The following is an 8,515-nucleotide window of genomic DNA, read 5'->3' as shown; positions in this document are numbered from 1 at the left end:
AAAAATTTAGGTGGCTTTGGAAGAGCTGATGGGAGTAGAAAAAGATGCACATGCAGACACGTGGGGAGCTGGGGCAGTAGAGCAAGGCCGCTTTCGAAGAACTTATACCTGAGGGTCGCCGGGATGTCGGCGGCGGCAGGTCGGATCTGCGGACAATACGGCAGGGAGGAAGAAGGGTCGGAGGACCTCCCGAGCCGGCGCTGTGTCGGAGAGAACGGCACGGGCAGAGGATCGGGCCCCTCCGGCAGCTGTGGGTTTCCTCCCTCGGCGGCGATGACCGCGTGAACGATGCACCTTTTAGTCCTCTACACACACCGGCCGAAGGGATCCGGCCGGATCTGTGACCAGCGGTGAGCAGAGAGAAAATGTCGCTACCGCTGTCTTGTTTATATCTGGAGAGGATGAGAGAATGAAGAGAGCAACCCTAGTAAAGCAAGCGCTCAGGCCCCTGCGTCCATATATAGTGGAGTGATTATCTTTTTTCTCTCCACAACAAGCGTTTCAATTTGTGTACGTGGCATTAAAGAAAAGAAACTCTCTATTTAAGGTGACTACTGTACGACTCCTACTTACTACTAGTAGTACTACAGTATTGTTCACTTGTGCTCCCCGCCCCTCCATTCATTGAACAACCCCACGGGTGAATAAACATACAGTAAGTACTGTATTTATATAGAACGAACAAGCTCGAACTATTTTCGCGTAGTTAAAAGTTGAGGGCGGGGCTTTTCCCGGGCAGTACGCGCGGCAGTTTTCGGGTAGGCGGTTTGACAGAGAGGCGAGGAGGGTGAGCGAGTGGGGCTGTGCGATTTGACGGCGCGTTACTGCTGGAAAGACTTGTGATATGACCACTCACTATAGTCATGAATTACTGGCGCTCCGACCGGGGTGATGCCCCCCTTCCGTTCCGCGCTCTAATCTGGTGCATGACACGTCGACCCGGATGCTGGCTCTCCCACATGTCGGAGTAGTAAGAAGGAGCAAAGAATGATGCGGTATATACTAGTACTATACTACTCCCTCCGTTCCTAAATATAAGTCTTTGGAGAGATTTCACTATGGACCACATACGGAGAAAAATGAGTGAATCTACACATAAAATGCATCTATATACATCCGTATGTGGTCCACAGTGAAATATCTACGAAGACTTATATTTAGGAACGGAGGGAGTACTACTCAGGTCGGAGGAGTGCGAACCACGGCAGCCCAGTGAACCAGCAGTGCGAACCACGGTAGCCCAGTGAACCAGCAGTAGAAAACAATGTGGTGATATGGCCATAAAAACAATGTGCTACGGTCCACACTGTAGCATGTACAGTAACACTCCTCTTTGTTTGGATCCCTGAGTTAGAGCTAGTTTGGGTTGAAATAGCCTCAAATTATCGAAACAAGAGGGGTTAGTTTGAGCTAGTTTGCTCTAACCCAGCTAAAAAAACTAGCCCGGTGGAGAGGTTCTAATTGGGTTAGTTATCCTCGGGCCCACTAAAAGAGAACTAAAAAAATCTCCCCTGCCCGCACCAGATCGCTCCCCCCCTCTCGCACGACTCCTCTCTGTTCCCCATAGGGCCGCTCGCCCTCTCTCTCCTCCGGCCGCCCTCTCCTTCCGGCCTCCGCCGCCCTACTCCGGCCGCCCTCTCCCTCCGGCCTTCGAAGGTCGCCCCGCTCCCCCTTCACCAGTCGTTTTTCTCCCTCTGTCGTGCGCGGCGGCGGCGCATCTACCAGGGAGGTCGCGAGAGGGGTGAGTTTGTTCGTTCCTTCTCTGTCTCACGGCCATATCATTGATCTTGCTTGCTCTAGCGCTAATTCTGATTTGGAAAAGTAGATCCTGATCAAACTTGGTATAGATTTGTGGTGCACGCATGGAATTGTTTGATGCTGCTTGAGGAGGTAATAAATCTTTCTAGAGGCCCAAAGATTCAGGTCACCTTTCTAGGTATTTCAATTTCAGGCTTGCATTATTTCTAGAGGCCCAAAGATTCAGTTCACCTTTCTAGGTATTTCAATTTCAGGCTTGCATTATTTCTAGAGGCCCAAAGATTCAGTTCACCTTTCTAGGTATTTCAGTTTCAGGCTTGCATTATTTCTAGAGGCCCAAAGATTCAGTTCACCTTTCTAGGTATTTCACTTTCAGGCTTGCATTATTTCTAGAGGCCCAAAGATTCAGTTCACCTTTCTAGGTATTTCAGTTTCAGGCTTGCATTATTTCTAGAGGCCCAAAGATTCAGTTCACCTTTCTAGGTATTTTAGTTACAGGCTTGCATTATTTCTAGAGGCCCAAAGATTAAGTTCCCAGTCGGCGGCAAGCGGCCCTGCTACCCATGCCGGTGTCGACCTCAACTCGCAAGGGCCGGCGTCGGAGGGGTTCCCGGGGCTTGGGCTCTACAGAGCCTTCCTCCAGAGCGACGATGGCGAGCTCCTCCCTCGGTGCGTGAGGGGCTCCGGGCTCCCTCCCTATCGTGAATGACTTCCGTGATGAGTTAGCTCATTCTTTGTTTCATGAAGTGTTTTTTTATTTTGTGAAGCTTGATTGACGACTTGTATGTTTAAGTGGGATATCTCATTTGTATGGACAAAGTAAAAATTATCATGTTTTGCATGCTTGATTTGTATAGATGGTTCGTTTATGTCAATTGTGAGCGGGAGGAGGCCACAGAAGAGCCGGCCACACCAAGAGGGTGCTTGGATCCAAGGGACTTATTTTAGTCTGACTAAAAATAGTCTCTTTAAGAGGCTAAAGTTCCAAGCACCCCTGACTAAAGAGGGGCTAAAACTAGTCTTGAGACTAAAAAATTTAGTCAGGGGTACCCCTACTAAAATGTGGATTAGTCCTCTCTCTCCTCATTTAACTCCTCTCCTTTAACACAGGCGAGTTCTGGATTGGAGGGTTTGGAGGATAATAAATGCTCATTAACTTGATTTTAGTCTCTTTAGTATTTGGATCCAAGCATGGGTGAGGCTAGCAAGTTTTAGTCCCACTACTTTTAGTCATGGAACTAAAACGTATCCAAGCACCCTCCAAATCCGACAGGAAATAGGGTCCAAAGTAGTCAAATGATTGAGATAGAGCATTTATTGTCAATCTAACCCTGCCATCCATACACCTCTTTGGTTTAGAGTTAGTTCAGGGTTAGAATCTAACTCTAACCTCTAACTGAGTTAGAGTTCTCCTCGTCTCGGTTCATCGCCATCATACTTTCCCCATTCCTGTGTTTTCAGTATCCTGCGAATCAAAGAGGCCCTTTTTTGCGGGAAAAATCAAAGAGGCCCTTAGACTGGTTTCGGTCCGGTCATTTTTATAAACGTGTTATGTCCAAAATTTAATGAACGTGCTCCGGTTTCCACGAAAATAATCCGGTTTCATGTAGTAATTCATTCATTTATTTATTCTTCTGCGGGGGGTTTGCATGTAATTCGTGAGGTCTGAAATGTAAAGTACCCCGGCATATGCTCCGAGTCGTGCATGCACTACGACCCAGATGCTCTATGTCCCACATGTCGGCGAATGGGAGCACGTGGAAATAGCCTAGGAGTACATATAGGAGGATAAATGCGTGAAATAATATGTACTGTGAAGCGTAGCCGCGGTTCGAAAAGGAGACCTAAAGTGATGACAGCTATAGGTCGCACGCACCCAACTAGTGGTACTAGACATACGACTAATTTTTCCCTCAAAAAAAAGAGGCACGAGTGCTCAGTACTCCTATTCTATAAACACGAGTCCCATCTGACAACAGCGTCCGTGCTACAGCTAGCTCTCCTCCCTCGTTTCTCTCTTCTAATTCTAAACTCGGCCGACGCCCGGTGGGCGGGGTGGGTTTGCTCAACTGCGGCCCCACCTCACAGTGAAAACGTTACGACTGGAATAAAAATGCCATATACTCCCTCCGTTCATAAATATAAGCCTTTTTAGATACTATTTCAAATGGAATACAGCATACAGATGTATGTAGACATAGTTTAGAGTGTAGATTCACTCATTTTGCTCCGTATGTAGTAGTCACTTGCTGGAATCTTTAGAAAGACTTATATTTGGGAACGGAGGGAGTACTATACTAATAAAACATTAAGGCCACGAGGCGATGCAGTGCTGGTTACAGGAGGCAAGAAGAGATGCATCCATCGACGACGTCCACCTCCTCGACTCAGGGCGCCGGCCCACCGAACGGCGCCTAAGTAGCAGCGGCTTTCGTGGCCAGGTCGACGTGCTTCTGAACAATGGCGTCCAAAGATTCCAGCCGCTGGAAGAAGGCCAACGTCTTTCTGTCCTCGCTTGCCTTGTAGTGGCCTATGTAGACGATTTCCTCGTAGACGTGGATGTGCAGGTCGACGGTTTCTTGCATGGCGAGGCGCTGCGCGGCGAGCGCGGCCTCGAGGTGCACATTCTTCGTCGCGACCTCCGGCACCTGCAGGGCCACCAGGGCTTGAAAGAGTTCGTCACCATGGAGGCCGATGAGGGTGGCAGGCAATGAGGAGCCTGGGCGCGCGGGCTGGAGCAGTACGGCAAGGTCGTCCGCGCGCTTCTTGACGGCGGTGAACTTGCGGATGGAGTTGACCATCATGTCGTCCATGCGAGAGGCGAAGCCGGCGTCGGCGAGGGCTACGATGCCTGCGGTCGCCAGCACCGTCTGGAAACGCTGCGCGGTGCGGGGCCGCAGGCCGGCGCCTTGGATGATTTGGCACAGCCGACTGCCGCTCGCGTCCATCGCCTCCATAGGTGCTTGTGGCTTCTGGTCACTTGGTCTTGGATTGGAGTGAGCAGTGTTGCGCAGAGACTTGGGAGTAGATGGATTGGAGTGGTGGGGCGCCTTTATTATATGAGAGTCCAAACTCTGTTGCATTCACATCGTGCTGGCTCTATTCTGCTTCTCCAATTAATTCCCTCTGCATGTAATTGAGGATGCATCATTGACCGTTCAACGTCTCGGGAACCGCTACCCTCTCCCTCCTTGGCATTCAAGCACCTATGGACCCGTCGACGACGAGGTGCCTATGGTGACTTCGTAAATTTCAAGATGATAGTGCCGTGCGTGTGTGCGTTCATAGGGGTGAGTGTATGCGCGTGTATATGAGCGCTTGCGTCTGTACTGTGTAAAAAAACGTAAATGCGTGTCAAAAAGAGACTAGTCAGTATACTCAATATTGTGCACCTCGGAGAGGAAAACGATAGAACTAGTACGTATTTATTTACGGTGCAGATTCACTCATTTTGCTCCATATGTACTCCGTCTCGGTGTAGTCTAGTCACTTGTTGAAATCTCTAGAAGGGCAAATACTCCTTTCTGGTTTACAGGGCTATACTAGCAAGTAGTTGTACGTACTAGTACAATAGTGGGCTCACATAGCAATTTTGTCTCATGCAAGAGCCTGGCTATATGCGTGCTCCAATGTTCGCAACTGCAACGTTCGGTTTGCGCTTGGCTCTTCGCCTCTTCGAGAAGACGAACAATGATGTTACTACTACTGCTTCTACAGTGTCGAATCCACTGCTGCATGTCCGTCCACCGCGAGCGGGACGGATAGCTTGTTGTAGAAGTACTACTAAGCAAAAGCCTGTCCTCGTTTGCGAGCAACCGCGCGCATGGGTGAGGGAGAAGGCGTGTAGTAAAATCAAGCTTCTCCTCGTTGTACGAGTTGACGCGACACATCATAGCACTGGCCCCACATGCTTGCCTCTAAACTTGGCTGAAAGACCCGCAGTGTACAATATATTTGCTGCAACCTCTAACATTTACCCACCACAAATTAAAATATATGTGGCCGTATGCATCGTTCTGATGCAGAGGCCGGGGAGTCCCCCCTTTTCGAAAAAAACAAATTAAAATATATATTCCTGTCTTGACCAGATGAGCGTGCAAACTACAATCACCAGGGTGTCAGGTAGGGCCAGAAGACTATTTTAATTTTTTTAAAACTTCGAGACGGCCACATAGCATGGAGCCGACCCCAACGATTTTAAGCTTACAGGCACGGTACACGCTATCCTAGACTACTCTACACATGAAACTGCCACACGAGCGTCCGGGCTGCGCTTGGCTCTTCGCCTCTTCGGGAAGTCGAACAATGATGGAGTACTACTGCACTGGAGGAGTACTACAGTACGCTTCTGGCCATCTGACACCGATTGAACTGCTGCATGTCCACCGCGTGCGGGAGGGAGAGCGTGTAGCGAAAGCTTCTCCTAGTCTTGCCAGCCACCACGCTCATGGGCGAGGGAGGGACGCTCCTGCCTTTGCGTGTATGACAGGTGGGCCCGACAGGTGTGTGGCCAACCTGTCATACAGCCAAAGGCAGGTGCAGTTAAGTCCGCGAGGGAGAGGATAATCAAACTTCTCGTTGATGTACGAGTTGACGCGACACATCAAAGCACTGCACTCGATATATTTCAATAATTTGCGTTTACCGATGCATTAATTACAACGCATGCATGCATGCCGTGACTCTCCTTTTGATACTTGCATGTGTTGATTTAATGCACCTTGAAGTAGTATAAAATATGTGACGGTAAAGCTTTGTAATACCCCGGCCCAAGTCGAGAGATGGTTGTGCACGAGGAGGGCGAGATCATGCAGACCGAACAGGACCCGACGATGGAGCTCTCTAAGGTCTCGATGGACCTCACCGTGCTCCACTGCCCTTGTGCCTCCGCCCCTTGACGCCTCCAGTGTATGAGGTTCGAATACACCTCGTCCGTTCGGCTGATTGAGCAAGGTGCAGGTTTCTTGATTGATGTGTTGTTCGATTGATTTCTGCAGTGCAAGGGAGGGCACCTGGCCTGCGCGGACTGCCGCGTCGAGCGCCCCGGGAACCAGCGGCAGTGCCAGAAGTGCGAGCGCGGCGGTGGCTTCGACGTGCGGAACACGGCGGTGGACTCCGTCCTTTCGTCGGTGAGGGTGGAGTGCCCGCACGAAGGCTGTGGGCTCTACGTCACTTACCACAAGCTCGCCGATCACCAGAGCGTGTGTCCGCTCGCGCCCTGCAAATGCCCCGTGCCCGTCTGCGGCTACGAAGGCCCGCCGCCGGCGCTCTACCACCACATCAGCACCGCGCATCCCATGCCCGTGCACAGGATCCAGTACGGCAAGGTGCTCCAGCTGCAAGTGCCACTGTCGGAGCCACGGCTCTTGCTGTCGCGGAGGAGACCGCCGCGCGTTTTTCTTGGTCGGCGGCAGTGCTCGACATCGCGCGCCTATCGCCGTGTCGGTCGTCTGCATCAGAGCGGGGGCGTCCCCACTGCCGCACTACGTGGCCAAGCTGTGGGCGAACGCCCGCCGGGGGAGCCCAAAGGCACGACGACGCCGTCAAGGTGGAAATGAGTGACAAGCAGCAAGGATCCCGCGACGTCGACGTGCAGGAGCTGACCTTCTTGACAGTTCCGCCCAAGCTGCTGGCCGGGGCTAAGCTTGTGTCCTCCACATTCAGATTGACAAGCTCACGTCCTAAATGTTTCTACAGTGCCTTCTGTTATCTTAGTAATATGCTAATAGTAGGGATTACCTTGGTCTACTTTAGCTTAAGAAATGGTGGGTTTTGGTGGCGATGCAGCAATTACTTCGACATCAGATCAGTAATTTCAACAGTGACGGATATTTGTGTCTATTGATATAAGTTCTTGGTAGAAGTACCACTTGTATCAAATGGATAAAAGGAGATGCTATGTAGACGCCATTTAATGGAGACCTTGGGAGAGAGGTGGACGGCAGATGGGAGGTCAAAGGGCTCTCCTCCCGATAAGCACGCGCAGGGGTCTGATCGCACGCCTCTCGTACTCAAATAGCTACCTGCACGGTGCCTCCTAGCTAATAAAAAATGGGGACGCGTGGCGGCACGTAAATGGTACTAGTAAGTAGAACGCCCACGGTTTCAATAATACTTGTGTTTCCGATTGTAACGTGACATCACTTGTTCCAAATGACTTTGTTGATTGTTAATGTGTGCGCCTTCGCAAATCGGACTGCAAATTTACCACAGCATGTTGGTGCCATGTCATGGCACCAAGCCAAGTTTCATTATTTCATGCATGTTTTGGATTTACAGGAATTAAAAAACTAAGTTTCTCAATGTTTCCAACCCAGCCACGACGCCCAGAATTTTGAATTTCATTCCCATTTCTTGCATGGAACCTAGAAATTTACCCGAGGACACACATGTGATTTTTCAACCAACTTTGGTGCACTGGAACATGTGCTTGTATTTCAAATTTGAATTATGCACACAAAGGTGACACGTTCCCTCCCAGAACCACGAGCCTTCTTGAGAGAAGCTCCGATTTGCAAGAAGCTTATACCAAAATTTGTTCCTATTCGGCCAATTTTTTTACCACGGCATGGTACTACCATGACATGACACCATGCCAAGTTTCATGATTTTAAAACCAAGTTTCTCAATGTTCTCGACCGAGCCACGATGCCCAGATGTTTGAATTTTATTCTCATTTTTTGCATGGGACCTACTCCCTCCTTCCATCTATATAGGGCCTAATGTGTTTTTCAAGACAGCCTTTGACTATTGACAA

The sequence above is a fragment of the Triticum aestivum genome, chromosome 4D (assembly GCF_018294505.1).
Source record: "Triticum aestivum cultivar Chinese Spring chromosome 4D, IWGSC CS RefSeq v2.1, whole genome shotgun sequence".
NCBI lineage: Eukaryota > Viridiplantae > Streptophyta > Magnoliopsida > Poales > Poaceae > Triticum > Triticum aestivum.
This window is presented reverse-complemented; position numbering follows the sequence as displayed.